Genomic DNA, 18,065 nt, shown 5'->3' with positions numbered 1-18,065 from the left:
ATGAGGATGTTACAGTGAGGGCTGTCGGGTATATGAGGATATTACAGTGAGGGCTGTCGGGTATATCAGTGTGACATTGAGGGCTGTCGGGTATATCAGGATGTTACCATGAGGGCTATCGGGAATATCAGTGTTACAGTGAGGCCTGTCGGGTTTATCAGGATGTTACAGTGAGGACTGTCGGGTATATCAGGATGTTACAGTGAGGACTGTCGGGTATATCAGGATGTTACAGTGAGGGCTGTCGGGTATATGAGGATGTTACAGTGAGGGCTGTCGGGTATATCAGTGTTACAGTGAGGGCTGCCGGGTATATCAGCGTTAGAGTGAGGCCTGTCGGGTATATCAGTGTTACAGTGAGGGCTGTCGGGTATATCAGGATGTTACAGTGAGGGCTGATTGTGTATATCAGGATGTTACAGTGAGGGCTGTCGGGTATATCAGGGTGTTACCGTGAGGGCTGTCGGGTATATCATCGTTACATTGAGGGCTGTCGGGTATATCATCGTTACATTGAGGGCTGTCGGGTATATCAGGATGTTACAGTGAGGGCTGTCGGGTATATCAGGGTGTTACCGTGAGGGCTGTCGGGTATATCATCGTTACAGTGAGGGCTGTCGGGTATATCAGGATTTTACACTGAGGGCTGTCGGATATATCAGCATGTTACAGTGAGGGCTGTCGTGTATGTCATTGTTACAGTGAGGGCTGTTGGGTATATCTGGATATTACAGTGAGGGCTGTCAGGTATATCATCGTTACATTGAGGGCTGTCGGGTATATCAGGATTTTACAGTGAGGGCTGTCGTGTATATCAGGAGGAGAAAGTGAGGTCTGCAGATGCTGGAGATCAAAGTTGAAACTTTATTGCTGGAACAGCACAGCAGGTCAGGCAGCATCCAGGGAACAGGAGATTCGACGTTTCGGGCACAGGCCCTTCTTCAGGAATGAGCAGAGAGTGTTCAGCAGGAGAAGATAAAAGGTAGGGAGGAGGGACTTGGAGGAGGGGAGTTGGAAATGTGATAGGTGGAAAGAGGTCAAGGTGAGGGTGATAGGTCGGAGTAGGATGGAGGCGGAGAGGTCAAGAAGAAGACTGCAGGTCAGGAAGGCGGTGCCGGGCTGGAGGGATCCGGCTGAGACAAGGTGGGGGGAGGGGGGATGAAGAAACTGGTGAAGTCCAAGTTCATCCCCTGCGGTTGGAGGGTTCCCAGTCGGAAGATAAGACGCTCCTCCTCCGACCGTCGGGTTGTTGTGGTTTGGCGGTGGATGAGTCCAATGACTTGCATATCCTTGGTGGAGTGGGAGGGGGAGTTGAAATGCTGTGCCACAGGTTGGTTGGGTTGGTTCGTCCGGGTGGCCCAGAGGTGCTCTCTGAATCGCTCCGCAAGTAGGCGGCCTGTCTCCCCGCTCCTCCGCCCTTGAGCCCCGCCCCTCCAACCGCCACCAGGACAGAACCCCACTGGTCCTCACCTACCACCCCACCAATCTGCATGTACAGCGCATCATCCGCCGTCACTTCCGCCACCTCCAAACAGACCCCAGCACCAAGGATATATTTCCCTCCCCTCCCCTATCAGCTTTCCGTAGAGACCACTCCCTCCGCGACTCCCTTGTTAGATCCACACCCCCCACCGACCCAACCACCACTCCCGGCACCTTCCCTTGCAACCGCAGGAGGTGCAACACTTGCGCCCACACCTCCCCCCTCACTTCTCTCCAAGGCCCCAAAGGAAACTTCCATATCCGCCACAGATTCACCTGCACCTCCACCCACATCATCTACTGCATCCGCTGCAGCCGGTGTGGCCTCCTCTATATTGGGGAGACAGGCCGCCTACTTGCGGAGCGATTCAGAGAGCACCTCTGGGCCACCCGGACGAACCAACCCAACCAACCTGTGGCACAGCATTTCAACTCCCCCTCCCACTCCACCGAGGATATGCAGGTCATTGGACTCATCCACCGCCAAACCACAACAACCCGACGGTCGGAGGAGGAGCGTCTTATCTTCCGACTGGGAACCCTCCAACCGCAGGAGATGAACTTGGACTTCACCAGTTTCTTCATCCCCCCTCCCCCCACCTTGTCTCAGCCGGATCCCTCCAGCCCGGCACCGCCTTCCTGACCTGCAGTCTTCTTCTTGACCTCTCCGCCTCCATCCTACTCCGACCTATCACCCTCACCTTGACCTCTTTCCACCTATCACATTTCCAACTCCCCTCCTCCAAGTCCCTCCTCCCTACCTTTTATCTTCTCCTGCTGAACACTTTCTGCTCATTCCTGAAGAAGGGCCTGTGCCCGAAACGTCGAATCTCCTGTTCCCTGGATGCTGCCTGACCTGCTGTGCTGTTCCAGCAATAAAGTTTCAACTGTCGTGTATATCAGCCTGTTACAGTGAGGTCTATCGGGTATATCAGCATTACAGTGAGGGCTGTCAGGTATATCAGGATGTTACAGTGAGGGCTGTTGGGTATATTAGGATGTTACAGTGAGGGCTGTCTGGTATATCAGTGTTACAGTGAGGGCTGTTGGGTATATCAGGATGTTACAGTGAGGGCTGCTGTGTGTATCAGGATGTTACAGTGAGGGCTGTCGGGTATATCATCATTAGAGTGAGGCCTCTCGGATATATCAGTGTTACAGTGAGGGCTGTCGGGTATATCAGTGTTACAGTGAGGGCTGTCGTGTATGTCATTGTTACAGTGAGGGCTGTTGGGTATATCTGGATATTACAGTGAGGGCTGTCGGGTATATCAGTGTTACAGTGAGGGCTGTTGGGTATATCAGGATGTTACAGTGAGGGCTGTCAGGTATATCAGTGTTACAGTGAGGGCTGTTGGGTATATCAGGATGTTACAGTGAGGGCTGTCGGATATATCAGTGTTACAGTGAGGGCTGTCGTGTATGTCATTGTTACAGTGAGGGCTGTTGGGTATATCTGGATATTACAGTGAGGGCTGTCGGGTATATCAGTGTTACAGTGAGGGCTGTTGGGTATATCAGGATGTTACAGTGAGGGCTGTCAGGTATATCAGTGTTACAGTGAGGGCTGTTGGGTATATCGGGATGTTACAGTGAGGGCTGTCTGGTATATCAGTGTTACAGTGAGGGCTGTCGTGTATATTAGTGTTACATTGAGTGCTGTCCGGTAGATCACTGTTACAGTGAGGCCTCTCGGGTTTATCAGGATGTTACAGTGAGGGCTGTCGGGTATATCATCGTTACAGTGAGGGCTGGTGTGTGTATCAGGATGTTACAGTGAGGGCTGTCAGGTATATCATCGTTACAGTGAGGGCTGGTGTGTGTATCAGGATGTTACAGTGAGGGCTGTCAGGTATATCAGTGTTACAGTGAGGGCTGTCGGGTATATCATCGTTAGAGTGAGGCCTCTCGGATATATCAGTGTTACAGTGAGGGCTGTCGGGTATATCAGGACGTTACAGTGAAGGCTGTCGGTATATCAGGATGTTACAGTGAGGGCTGTCGGGTATATCAGGATGTTACAGTGAACTCTGTCGGTATATCGGGATATTACAGTGAGGGCTGTCGGGTATATCAGGATGTTACAGTGAGAGCTGTCTGGTATATCAGTGATACAGTGAGGCCTCTCGGGTTTATCAGGATGTTACAGTGAGGACTGTCGGGTATATCAGGATGTTACAGTGAGAGCTGTCTGGTATATCAGTGATACAGTGAGGCCTCTCGGGTTTATCAGGATGTTACAGTGAGGACTGTCGGGTATATCAGGATGTTACAGTGAGGGCTGTCGGGTATATCAGTGATACAGTGAGGCCTCTCGGGTTTATCAGGATGTTACAGTGAGGGCTGTCATGTATGTCATTATTCCAATGAGGGCTGTTGGGAATATCAGGATATTACAGTGAGGGATGTCAGGTATATCGGGATGTTACCGTGAGGGCTGTCAGGTATATCATCGTTACATTGAGGGCTGTCGGGTATATCAGGATTTTACAGTGAGGGCTGTCGGGTATATCAGCATGTTACAGTGAGGTCTGTTGGGTATATAATCATTACAGTGAGGGCTGTCGGGAATATCAGTGATACAGTGAGGACTGTCGGGTATATCAGGATGTTACAGTGAGGGCTGTCGGGTATATCAGTGTTACAGTGAGGGCTGTCGGGTATATCAGGATATTACAGTGAGGGCTGTCGGGTATATCAGGACGTTACAGTGGGGGCTGTCGGGTACATCAGGATGTTACAATGAGGGCTGTCGGGTATATCAGCGTTACAGTGAGGGCTGTCGGGTATATCAGGATGTTTCCCTGAGGGCTGTCGGGTCTATCATCGTGACATTGAGGGCTGTAGGGTATATCAGGATTTTACAGTGAGGACTGTTGGGTATATCAGGATGTCACAGTGAGGGCTGTTGTGTATATCAGGATATTACAGTGAGGGGTGTCAGGTATATCATCGTTACATTGAGGGCTGTCGGGTATATCAGGATTTTACAGTGAGGGCTGTCGGATATTTCAGGACGTTACAGTGAAGGCTGTCTGTATATCAGGATATTACAGTGAGGGCTTTCAGGTATATCAGGATGTTACAGTGAGGGCTGACGGGTATATCAGTGTTACAGTGATGGCTGTCGGGTATATCTGGATGTTACATTGAGGGCTGTCGTGTATATCTGGATGTTACATTGAGGGCTGTCGTGTATATCAGGATGTTACAGTGAGGGCTGTCGGGTATGTCAGGATGTTTCCCGAAGGGCTGTCGGTTCTATCATCGTGACATTGAGGGCTGTCGAGTTTATCAGTGTTACAGTGAGGGCTGTCGGGTATATCATCGTTACAGTGAGGGCTGTCGTGTATATCATCGTTACAGTGAGGGCTGTTGGGAATATCAGAATATTACAGTGAGGGCTGTCGGGTATATCAGGATGTTACCGTGAGGGCTGTCAGGTATATCATCGTTACATTGAGGGCTGTCGGGTATATCAGAATTTTACATTGAGGGCTGTCGGGTATATCAGCATTACAGTGAGGCCTTTCAGGTATATCATGTTGTTACAGTGAGAGCTGTCGGGTATATCAGGATGTTACAATGTGGGCTGTCAGGTATATCAGGATGTTACAGTAAGTTTGTCGGGTATATTAGTGTTACATTGAGTGCTGTCGGGTATATCACTGTTACAGTGGGGCCTCTCGGCTCTATTAGGATGTTACAGTGAGGGCTGTCGGGTATATCAGGATGTTACAGTGAGGGCTGTCGGATATATCATCGTAACAGTGACGGCTGTCGGGTATGCTAGGATATTACAGTGAGGGCTGTCGTATATTTGAGGATGTTACAGTGAGGGCTGTCGGGTATTTCAGGATGTTACAGTGAGGGCTTTCGGGTATATCAGCGTTACAGTGAGGGCTGTCGGGTATATCAGTGTTACAGTGAGGGCTGTCGGGTATATCAGGATGTTGCAGTGAGGGCTATCGGGTATATCAGCGTTACAGTGAAGGCTGTCTGTCTATCAGGATATTACAGTGAGGGCTGTCGGGTATGTCAGGATGTTTCCCTGAGGGCTGTCGGTTCTATCATCGTGACATTGAGGGCTGTCGAGTTTATCAGTGTTACAGTGAGGGCTGTCGGGTATATCGTCGTTACAGTGAGGGCTGTCGGATATATCAGTGTTACATTGAGGGCTGTCGTGTACATCATCGTTACAGTGAGGGCTGTCGGGTATATCAGTGTTACAGTGAGGGCTGTCGTGTAGATCATCGTTACAGGGAGGGCTGTCGGATATATCAGTGTTACAGTGAGGGCTGTCGGGTATATCAGTGTTACAGTGAGGGCTGTCGTGTATATCATCGTTACAGGGAGGGCTGTCGGATATATCAGTGTTACAGTGAGGGCTGTCGGATATATCAGTGTTACAGTGAGGGCTGTCGGATATATCAGTGTTACAGTGAGGGCTGTCGTGTAGATCAGCATGTTACAGTGAGGGCTGTCGGGTATATCAGTGTTACCGTGAGCGCTGTCGGGTATATCAGGATGTTACCGTGAGGGCTGTCAGGTATATCATCGTTGCATTGAGGGCTGTCGGGTATATCAGGATTTTACAGCGAGGGCTGTCGGGTATATCAGCATGTTACAGTGAGGGCTGTCGGGTATATTAGTGTTACATTGAGTGCTGTCAGGTATATCACTGTTACAGTGGGGTCTCTTGGCTCTATCAGGATGTTACAGTGAGGGCTGTCGGATATATCATCGTAACAGTGACGGCTGTCGGGTATGCCAGGATGTTACAGTGAGGGCTGTCGGGTATTTGAGGATGTTACAGTGAGGACTGTCGGGTATAGCAGCGTTACAGTGAGGGCTGTCGGGTATATGAGCATGATGCAGTGACGGCTGTCGGGTATATCAGTGTTACAGTGAGGGCTGTCGGGTATATCAGCATGATGCAGTGACGGCTGTCGGGTATATCAGTGTTACAGTGAGGGCTGTCGGGTATATCAGCGTTACAGTGAGGGCTGTCGGGTATATCAGTGTTACAGTGAGGGCTGTCGGGTATATCAGGCTGTTACAGTGAGGGCTGTCGGTTATATCAGGATTTTTCCCTGAGTGCTGTCGGGTATATCAGTGTTACAGTGAGGGCTGTCGGGTATATCAGTGTTACAGTGAGGGCTGTCAGGTATATCAGGATGTTACAGTGAGGGCTGTCGGGTATATTAGTGTTACATTGAGTGCTGTCAGGTATATCACTGTTACAGTGGGGTCTCTTGGCTCTATCAGGATGTTACAGTGAGGGCTGTCGGATATATCATCGGAACAGTGACGGCTGTCGGGTATGCCAGGATGTTACAGTGAGGGCTGTCGGGTATTTGAGGATGTTACAGTGAGGACTGTCGGGTATAGCAGCGTTACAGTGAGGGCTGTCGGGTATATGAGCATGATGCAGTGACGGCTGTCGGGTATATCAGTGTTACAGTGAGGGCTGTCGGGTATATCAGCATGATGCAGTGACGGCTGTCGGGTATATCAGTGTTACAGTGAGGGCTGTCGGGTATATCAGCGTTACAGTGAGGGCTGTCGGGTATATCAGTGTTACAGTGAGGGCTGTCAGGTATATCACTGTTACAGTGGGGTCTCTTGGCTCTATCAGGATGTTACAGTGAGGGCTGTCGGATATATCATCGTAACAGTGACGGCTGTCGGGTATGCCAGGATGTTACAGTGAGGGCTGTCGGGTATTTGAGGATGTTACAGTGAGGGCTTTCGGGTATAGCAGCGTTACAGTGAGGGCTGTCGGGTATATCAGTGTTACAGTGAGGGCTGTCGGGTATATGAGCTTGATGCAGTGACGGCTGTCGGGTATATCAGTGTTACAGTGAGGGCTGTCGGGTATATCAGCATGATGCAGCGACGGCTGTCGGGTATATCAGTGTTACAGTGAGGGCTGTCGGGTATATCAGCGTTACAGTGAGGGCTGTCGGGTATATCAGTGTTACAGTGAGGGCTGTCGGGTATATCAGTGTTACAGTGAGGGCTGTCGGGTATATCAGGATGTTACAGTGAGGGCTGTCGGGTATATCAGGCTGTTACAGTGAGGGCTGTCGGTTATATCAGGATTTTTCCCTGAGGGCTGTCGGATATATCAGTGTTACAGTGAGGGCTGTCGGGTATATCAGGATGTTACAGTGAGGATTGTCGGATATATTAACGTTACAGTGAGGGCTATCGGGTATATCAGGATGTTACCGTGATGGCTGTCGGGTATATCAGTGTTACAGTGAGGGCTGTTGGGTATATCAGTGTTACAGTGAGGGCTGTGTGGTATATCAGGATGTTATAGTGAGGGCTGTCGGGTATATCAGGACGTTACAGTGAAAGCTGTCGGGTATATCGGGATGTTACAGTGAGGGCTGTCGGGTATATGAGGATGTTACAGTGAGGGCTGTCGGGTATATCAGTGTTACAGTGAGGGCTGTCGGGCATATCAGGATGTTTTCGTGAGGGCTGTTGGGTATATCAGGATGTTACAGTGAGGGCTGTCTGGTATATCAGGATGTTACAGTGAGGGCTATCGTGTATATCAGGATGTTACAATGTGGGCGTACGGATATATCAGGATGTTACAGTGAGGTCTGTTGGGTATATAATCATTACAGTGAGGGCTGTCGGTAATATCAGTGATACAGTGAGGACTGTCGGGTATATCAGGATGTTACAATGAGGGCTGTCGGGTATATCAGGATGTTACAGTGAGGGCTGTCGGGTATATCAGTGTTACAGTGAGGGCTGTCGGGTATATCAGGATATTACAGTGAGGGCTGTCGGGTATATCAGCGTTACAGTGAGGGCTGTCGGGTATATCAGGACGTTACAGTGGGGGCTGTCGGGTACATCAGGATGTTACAATGAGGGCTGTCGGGTATATCAGCGTTACAGTGAGGGCTTTCAGGTATATCAGGATGTTACAGTGAGAGCTGTCGGGTATATCAGGATGTTACAATGTGGGCTGTCAGGTATATCAGGATGTTACAGTAAGTTTGTCGGGTATATTAGTGTTACATTGAGTGCTGTCGGGTATATCACTGTTACAGTGGGGCCTCTCGGCTCTATCAGGATGTTACAGTGAGGGCTGTCGGGTATATCAGGATGTTACAATGAGGGCTGTCGGATATATCTTCGTAACAGTGACGGCTGTCGGGAATGCCAGGATATTACAGTGAGGGCTGTCATATATTTGAGGATGTTACAGTGAGGGCTGTCGGGTATTTCAGGATGTAACAGTGAGGGCTTTCGGGTATATCAGCGTTACAGTGAGGGCTGTCGGGTATATCAGTGTTACAGTGAGGGCTGTCGGGTATATCAGGATGTTGCAGTGAGGGCTATCGGGTATATCAGCGTTACAGTGAAGGCTGTCTGTCTATCAGGATATTACAGTGAGGGCTGTCGGGTATGTCAGGATGTTTCCCGAAGGGCTGTCGGGTCTATCATCGTGACATTGAGGGCTGTCGAGTTTATCAGTGTTACAGTGAGGGCTGTCGGGTATATCAGTGTTACAGTGAGGGCTGTGGGGTATATCATCGTTACAGTGAGGGCTGTCGTGTATATCATCGTTACAGTGAGGGCTGTCGGGTATATCAGTGTTACAGTGAGGGCTGTCGTGTGTATCATCGTTACAGGGAGGGCTGTCGGGTATATCAGTGTTACAGTGAGGGCTGTCGTGTATATCAGGATGTTACCGTGAGGGCTGTCAGGTATATCATCGTTACATTGAGGGCTGTCGGGTATATCAGGATTTTACAGCGAGGGCTGTCGGGTATATCAGCATGTTACAGTGAGGGCTGTCGTGTATATTAGTGTTACATTGAGTGCTGTCAGGTATATCACTGTTACAGTGGGGTCTCTTGGCTCTATCAGGATGTTACAGTGAGGGCTGTCGGATATATCATCGTAAAAGTGACGGCTGTCGGGTATGCCAGGATGTTACAGTGAGGGCTGTCGGGTATTTGAGGATGTTACAGTGAGGACTGTCGGGTATAGCAGCGTTACAGTGAGGGCTGTCGGGTATATGAGCATGATGCAGTGACGGCTGTCGGGTATATCAGTGTTACAGTGAGGGCTGTCGGGTATATCAGCATGATGCAGTGACGGCTGTCGGGTATATCAGTGTTACAGTGAGGGCTGTCGGGTATATCAGCGTTACAGTGAGGGCTGTCGGGTATATCAGTGTTACAGTGAGGGCTGTCGGGTATATCAGGCTGTTACAGTGAGGGCTGTCGGTTATATCAGGATTTTTCCCTGAGTGCTGTCGGGTTTCTCAGTGTTACAGTGAGGGCTGTCGGGTATATCAGTGTTACAGTGAGGGCTGTCAGGTATATCAGGATGTTACAGTGAGGGCTGTCGGGTATATTAGTGTTACATTGAGTGCTGTCAGGTATATCACTGTTACAGTGGGGTCTCTTGGCTCTATCAGGATGTTACAGTGAGGGCTGTCGGGTATATTAGTGTTACATTGAGTGCTGTCAGGTATATCACTGTTACAGTGGGGTCTCTTGGCTCTATCAGGATGTTACAGTGAGGGCTGTCGGATATATCATCGGAACAGTGACGGCTGTCGGGTATGCCAGGATGTTACAGTGAGGGCTGTCAGGTATTTGAGGATGTTACAGTGAGGACTGTCGGGTATAGCAGCGTTACAGTGAGGGCTGTCGGGTATATGAGCATGATGCAGTGACGGCTGTCGGGTATATCAGTGTTACAGTGAGGGCTGTCGGGTATATCAGCATGATGCAGTGACGGCTGTCGGGTATATCAGTGTTACAGTGAGGGCTGTCGGGTATATCAGCGTTACAGTGAGGGCTGTCGGGTATATCAGCGTTACAGTGAGGGCTGTCGGGTATATCAGTGTTACAGTGAGGGCTGTCAGGTATATCACTGTTACAGTGGGGTCTCTTGGCTCTATCAGGATGTTACAGTGAGGGCTGTCGGATATATCATCGTAACAGTGACGGCTGTCGGGTATGCCAGGATGTTACAGTGAGGGCTGTCGGGTATTTGAGGACGTTACAGTGAGGGCTGTCGGGTATATCAGTGTTACAGTGAGGGCTGTCGGGTATATGAGCATGATGCAGTGACGGCTGTCGGGTATATCAGTGTTACAGTGAGGGCTGTCGGGTATATCAGCATGATGCAGCGACGGCTGTCGGGTATATCAGTGTTACAGTGAGGGCTGTCGGGTATATCAGCGTTACAGTGAGGGCTGTCGGGTATATCAGTGTTACAGTGAGGGCTGTCGGGTATATCAGTGTTACAGTGAGGGCTGTCGGGTATATCAGGCTGTTACAGTGAGGGCTGTCGGTTATATCAGGATTTTTCCCTGAGGGCTGTCGGATATATCAGTGTTACAGTGAGGGCTGTCGGGTATATCAGGATGTTACAGTGAGGATTGTCGGATATATTAACGTTACAGTGAGGGCTATCGGGTATATCAGGATGTTACCGTGATGGCTGTCGGGTATATCAGTGTTACAGTGAGGGCTGTTGGGTATATCAGTGTTACAGTGAGGGCTGTGTGGTATATCAGGATGTTATAGTGAGGGCTGTCGGGTATATCAGGACGTTACAGTGAAAGCTGTCGGGTATATCGGGATGTTACAGTGAGGGCTGTCGGGTATATCAGGATGTTACAGTGAGGCCTGTCGGGTATATCATTGTTACAGTGAGGCGTGTCGGGTATATCAGGATGTTACAGTGAGGGCTGTCGGGTATATCAGGATGTTACAGTGAGGGCTGTCAGGTATATCAGGATGTTACAGTGAGGACTGTCGGGTATATGAGGATGATACAGTGAGGGCTGTCGGGTATATGAGATTGTTACAGTGAGGGCTGTCGGGTATATCAGTGTGACATTGAGGGCTGTCGGGTATATCAGGATGTTACCATGAGGGCTGTCGGGAATATCAGTGTTACAGTGAGGCCTCTCGGGTTTATCAGGATGTTACAGTGAGGGCTGTCAGGTATATCAGGATGTTACAGTGAGGACTGTCGGGTATATGAGGATGTTACAGTGAGGGCTGTCGGGTATATCAGTGTTACAGTGAGGGCTCTCGGGTATATCAGCGTTAGAGTGAGGCCTGTCGGGTATATCAGTGTTACAGTGAGGGCTGTCGGGCATATCAGGATGTTATAGTGAGGGCTGTCGGGTATATCAGGATGTTACAGTGAGGGCTGTCTGGTATATCAGGATGTTACAGTGAGGGCTATCGGGTATATCAGGATGTTACCATGAGGGCTGTCGGGAATATCAGGATGTTACAGTGAGAGCTGTCAGATATATCAGGATGTTACAGTGAGGACTGTCGGGTATATGAGGATGTTACAGTGAGGGCTGTCGGGTATATCAGTGTTACAGTGAGGGCTGTCGGGTATATCAGTGTTACAGTGAGGGCTGTCGGGTATATGAGGATGTTACAGTGAGGGCTGTCGGGTATATGAGGATGTTACAGTGAGGGCTGTCGGGTATATCAGTGTTACAGTGAGGGCTGTCGGGCATATCAGGATGTTTTCGTGAGGGCTGTTGGGTATATCAGGATGTTACAGTGAGGGCTGTCTGGTATATCAGGATGTTACAGTGAGGGCTATCGTGTATATCAGGATGTTACAATGTGGGCGTACGGATATATCAGGATGTTACAGTGAGGTCTGTTGGGTATATAATCATTACAGTGAGGGCTGTCGGTAATATCAGTGGTACAGTGAGGACTGTCGGGTATATCAGGATGTTACAATGAGGGCTGTCGGGTATATCAGGATGTTACAGTGAGGGCTGTCGGGTATATCAGTGTTACAGTGAGGCCTGTCGGGTATATCAGTGTTACAGTGAGGGCTGTCGGGTATATCAGGATATTACAGTGAGGGCTGTCGGGTATATCAGGACGTTACAGTGGGGGCTGTAGGGTATATCAGGATGTTACAATGAGGGCTGTCGGGTATATCAGCGTTACAGTGAGGGCTGTCGGGTATATCAGGACGTTACAGTGGGGGCTGTCGGGTACATCAGGATGTTACAATGAGGGCTGTCGGGTATATCAGCGTTACAGTGAGGGCTTTCAGGTATATCAGGATGTTACAGTGAGAGCTGTCGGGTATATCAGGATGTTACAATGTGGGCTGTCAGGTATATCAGGATGTTACAGTAAGTTTGTCGGGTATATTAGTGTTACATTGAGTGCTGTCGGGTATATCACTGTTACAGTGGGGCCTCTCGGCTCTATCAGGATGTTACAGTGAGGGCTGTCGGGTATATCAGGATGTTACAATGAGGGCTGTCGGATATATCTTCGTAACAGTGACGGCTGTCGGGAATGCCAGGATATTACAGTGAGGGCTGTCATATATTTGAGGATGTTACAGTGAGGGCTGTCGGGTATTTCAGGATGTAACAGTGAGGGCTTTCGGGTATATCAGCGTTACAGTGAGGGCTGTCGGGTATATCAGTGTTACAGTGAGGGCTGTCGGGTATATCAGGATGTTGCAGTGAGGGCTATCGGGTATATCAGCGTTACAGTGAAGGCTGTCTGTCTATCAGGATATTACAGTGAGGGCTGTCAGGTATGTCAGGATGTTTCCCTGAGGGCTGTCGGGTCTATCATCGTGACATTGAGGGCTGTCGAGTTTATCAGTGTTACAGTGAGGGCTGTGGGGTATATCATCGTTACAGTGAGGGCTGTCGGGTATATCAGTGTTACAGTGAGGGCTGTCGTGTGTATCATCGTTACAGGGAGGGCTGTCGGATATATCAGTGTTACAGTGAGGGCTGTCGTGTATATCATCGTTACAGTGAGGGCTGTCGGGTATATCAGTGTTACAGTGAGGGCTGTCGTGTGTATCATCGTTACAGGGAGGGCTGTCGGATCTATCAGTGTTACAGTGAGGGCTGTCGTGTATATCATCGTTACAGGGAGGGCTGTCGGATATATCAGTGTTACCGTGAGCGCTGTCGGGTATATCAGGATGTTACCGTGAGGGCTGTCAGGTATATCATCGTTACATTGAGGGCTGTCGGGTATATCAGGATTTTACAGCGAGGGCTGTCGGGTATATTAGTGTTACATTGAGTGCTGTCAGGTATATCACTGTTACAGTGGGGTCTCTTGGCTCTATCAGGATGTTACAGTGAGGGCTGTCGGATATATCATCGTAAAAGTGACAGCTGTCGGGTATGCCAGGATGTTACAGTGAGGGCTGTCGGGTTTTTGAGGATGTTACAGTGAGGGCTTTCGGGTATAGCAGCGTTACAGTGAGGGCTGTCGGGTATATCAGTGTTACAGTGAGGGCTGTCGGGTATATGAGCATGATGCAGTGACGGCTGTCGGGTATATCAGTGTTACAGTGAGGGGTGTCGGGTATATCAGCGTTTCAGTGAGGGCTGTCGGGTATATCAGTGTTACAGTGAGGGCTGTCGGGGATATCAGGCTGTTACAGTGAGGGCTGTCGGTTATATCAGGATTTTTCCCTGAGGGCTGTCGGGTATATCAGTGTTACAGTGAGGGCTGTCTGGTATATCAGCGTTACAGTGAGGGCTGTCGGGTATATCAGCATGTTACAGTGAGGGCTGTCAGGTATATCAGGATGTTACAGTGAGGGCTGTCGGGTATATTTGTGTTACATTGAGTGCTGTCAGGTATATCACTGTTACAATGGGGTCTCTTGGCTCTATCAGGATGTTACAGTGAGGGCTGTCGGGTATTTGAGGATGTTACAGTGAGGGCTTTCGGGTATAGCAGCGTTACAGTGAGGGCTGTCGGGTATATCAGTGTTACAGTGAGGGCTGTCGGGTATATGAGCATGATGCAGTGACGGCTGTCGGGTATATCAGTGTTACAGTAAGCGCTGTCGGGTATATCAGTGTTATAGTGAGGGCTGTCGGGTATATCAGTGTTATAGTGAGGGCTGTCGGGTATATCACTGTTACAGTGAGGGCTATCGGGTATATCAGGATGTTACCGTGATGGCTGTCGGGTATATCAGTGTTACAGTGTGGGCTGTTGGGTATATCAGTGTTACAGTGAGGGCTGTGGGGTATATCAGGATGTTATAGTGAGGGCTGTCGGGTATATCAGGATGTTACAGTGAAAGCTGTCGGGTATATCAGGATGTTACAGTGAGGCCTGTCGGGTATATCAGGATGTTACAGTGAGGACTGTCGGGTATATCAGGATGTTACAGTGAGAGCTGTCTGGTATATCAGTGATACAGTGAGGCCTCTCGGGTTTATCAGGATGTTACAGTGAGGACTGTCGGGTATATCAGGATGTTATAGTGAGGGCTGTCAGGTATATCAGGATGTTACAGTGAGGACTGTCGGGTATATGAGGATGTTACAGTGGGGGCTGTCGGGTATATGAGGATGTTACAGTGAGGGCTGTCGGGTATGTCAGTGTGACATTGAGGGCTGTCGGGTATATGAGGATGTTACAGTGAGGGCTGTCGGGTATATGAGGATGTTACAGTGAGGGCTGTCGGGTATATCAGTGTTACAGTGAGGGCTGTCGGGCATATCAGGATGTTTTCGTGAGGGCTGTTGGGTATATCAGGATGTTACAGTGAGGGCTGTCTGGTATATCAGGATGTTACAGTGAGGGCTATCGTGTATATCAGGATGTTACAATGTGGGCGTACGGATATATCAGGATGTTACAGTGAGGGCTGTTGGGTATATAATCATTACAGTGAGGGATGTTGGGTATATCAGTATTACATTGAGGGCTGTCGGGTATATCAGGATGTTACACTGAGGGCTGTCGGGTATATCAGTGTTACAGTGAGGGCTGTTGTGTCTATCAGGATATTACAGTGAGGGCTGTCAGGTATATTGTCGTTACATTGAGGGCTGTCGGGTATATCAGGATTTTACAGTGAGGGCTGTCGGGTATTTCAGGACGTTACAGTGAAGGCTGTCTGGTATATCAGGATATTACAGCGAGGGCTGTCGGGCATATCAGGATGGTACACTGAGGGCTGTCGGGTATATCAGCATGTTACAGTGAGGTCTGTCGGGTATATCAGCATTACAGTGAGGGCTTTCAGGTATATCAGGATGTTACAGTGAGAGCTGTCGGGTATATCAGGATGTTACAATGTGGGCTGTCAGGTATATCAGGATGTTACAGTGAGGGCTGTCGGGTATATTAGTGTTACATTGAGTGCTGTCGGGTATATCACTGTTACAGTGGGGCCTCTCGGCTCTATCAGGATGTTACAGTGAGGGTCGTCGGGTATATCAGGATGTTACAATGAGGGCTGTCGGATATATCATCGTAACAGTGACGGCTGTCGGGTATGCCAGGATATTACAGTGAGGGCTGTCGGGTATTTCAGGATGTTACAGTGAGGGCTTTCGGGTATATCAGCGTTACAGTGAGGGCTGTCGGGTATATCAGTGTTACAGTGAGGGCTGTCGGGTATATCAGGATGTTGCAGTGAGGGCTATCGGGTATATCAGTGTTACAGTGAAGGCTGTCTGTCTATCAGGATATTACAGTGAGGGCTGTCGGGTATGTCAGGATGTTTCCCTGAGGGCTGTCGGGTCTATCATCGTGACATTGAGGGCTGTCGGGTATATCAGTGTTACAGTGAGGGTTGTCGGGTATATCAGGATGTTGCAGTGAGGGCTGTCGGGTCTATCATCGTGACATTGAGGGCTGTCGAGTTTATCAGTGTTACAGTGAGGGCTGTCGGGTATATCGTCGTTACAGTGAGGGCTGTCATATATATCAGTGTTACAGTGAGGGCTGTCGGGTATATCAGTGTTACAGTGAGGGCTGTCGTGTAGATCAGTGTTACAGTGATGGCTGTCGGGTATATCAGGATGTTACCATGAGGGCTGTCAGGTATATAATCGTTACATTGAGGGCTGTCGGGTATATCAGGATTTTACAGCGAGGGCTGTCGGGTATATCAGCATGTTACAGTGAGGACTGTTGGGTATATAATCATTACAGTGAGGGCTGTCGGGAATATCAGTGATACAGTGAGGGCTGTCGGGTATATCATCGTTACAGTGAGGGCTGTCATATATATCAGTGTTACAGTGAGGGCTGTCGGGTATATCATCGTTACAGTGAGGGCTGTCATATATATCAGTGTTACAGTGAGGGCTGTCGGGTATATCATCGTTACAGTGAGGGCTGTCATATATATCAGTGTTACAGTGAGGGCTGTCGGGTATATCAGTGTTACAGTGAGGGCTGTTGGGTATAGCAGCGTTACAGTGAGGGCTGTCGGGTATATCAGGATGTTTCCCTGAGGGCTGTCGGGTCTATCATCGTGACATTGAGGGCTGTAGGGTATATCAGGATTTTACATTGAGGGCTGTCGGGTATATCAGCATGTTACAGTGAGGTCTGTCGGGTATATCAGCATTACAGTGAGGGCTTTCAGGTATATCAGGATGTTACAGTGAGAGCTGTCGGGTATATCAGGATGTTACAATGTGGGCTGTCAGGTATATCAGGATGTTACAGTGAGGGCTGTCGGGTATATTAGTGTTACATTGAGTGCTGTCGGGTATATCACTGTTACAGTGGGGCCTCTCGGCTCTATCAGGATGTTACAGTGAGGGTCGTCGGGTATATCAGGATGTTACAATGAGGGCTGTCGGATATATCATCGTAACAGTGAGGGCTGTCGGGTATTTCAGGATGTTACAGTGAGGGCTGTCGGGTATATCAGTGTTACAGTGAGGGCTGTCGGGTATATCATCGTGACATTGAGGGCTGTCGAGTTTATCAGTGTTACAGTGAGGGCTGTCGGGTATATCATCGTTCCAGGGAGGGCTGTCGGATCTATCAGTGTTACAGTGAGGGCTGTCGTGTAGATCAGCATGTTACAGTGAGGGCTGTCGTGTATATCATCGTTACAGTGAGGGCTGTCGTGTATATCAGTGTTACAGGGAGGGCTGTCGGATATATCAGTGTTACAGTGAGGGCTGTCGTGTAGATCAGCATGTTACAGTGAGGGCTGTCGGATATATCAGTGTTACCGTGAGGGCTGTCAGGTATATCATCGTTACATTGAGGGTTGTCGGGTATATCAGGATTTTACAGCGAGGGCTGTCGGGTGTATCAGCATGTTACAGTGAGGGCTGTCGTGTATGTCATTGTTATAATGAGGGCTCTTGGGAATATCAGGATGTTACAGTGAGGGCTGTCGGGTATATTAGTGTTACATTGAGTGCTGTCGGGTATATCACTGTTACAGTGGGGTCTCTTGGCTCTATCAGGATGTTACAGTGAGGGCTGTCGGATATATCATCGTAACAGTGACGGCTGTCGGGTATGCCAGGATGTTACAGTGAGGGCTGCCGGGTATTTGAGGATGTTACAGTGAGGGCTGTCGGGTATATCAGTGTTACAGTGAGGGCTGTCGGGTATATCAGGCTGTTACAGTGAGGGATGTCGGTTATATCAGGATTTTTCCCTGAGGGCTGTCGGATATATCAGTGTTACAGTGAGGGCTGTCGGGTATATCAGGATGTTACAGTGAGGATTGTCGGATATATTAACGTTACAGTGAGGGCTATCGGGTATATCAGGATG

The 18,065-nt window shown here is 49.2% G+C and overlaps 1 protein-coding gene across 4 annotated transcripts in view; it reads left to right on the top strand.

Moving 5' to 3' along the window:
- The window catches only part of LOC122547863 (protein FAM227A-like), a 221,113-nt gene that overhangs the window by 111,466 nt on the left and 91,582 nt on the right, over positions 1-18,065 (top strand). The window lies entirely within an intron of this gene.

Source organism: Chiloscyllium plagiosum, unplaced genomic scaffold (genome assembly GCF_037043375.1).
Source record: "Chiloscyllium plagiosum isolate Xiang-an unplaced genomic scaffold, Cpla_swu_hap1 HiC_scaffold_33, whole genome shotgun sequence".
In the NCBI taxonomy this organism is placed as follows: domain Eukaryota; kingdom Metazoa; phylum Chordata; class Chondrichthyes; order Orectolobiformes; family Hemiscylliidae; genus Chiloscyllium; species Chiloscyllium plagiosum.
This window is presented reverse-complemented; position numbering and strand designations above follow the sequence as displayed.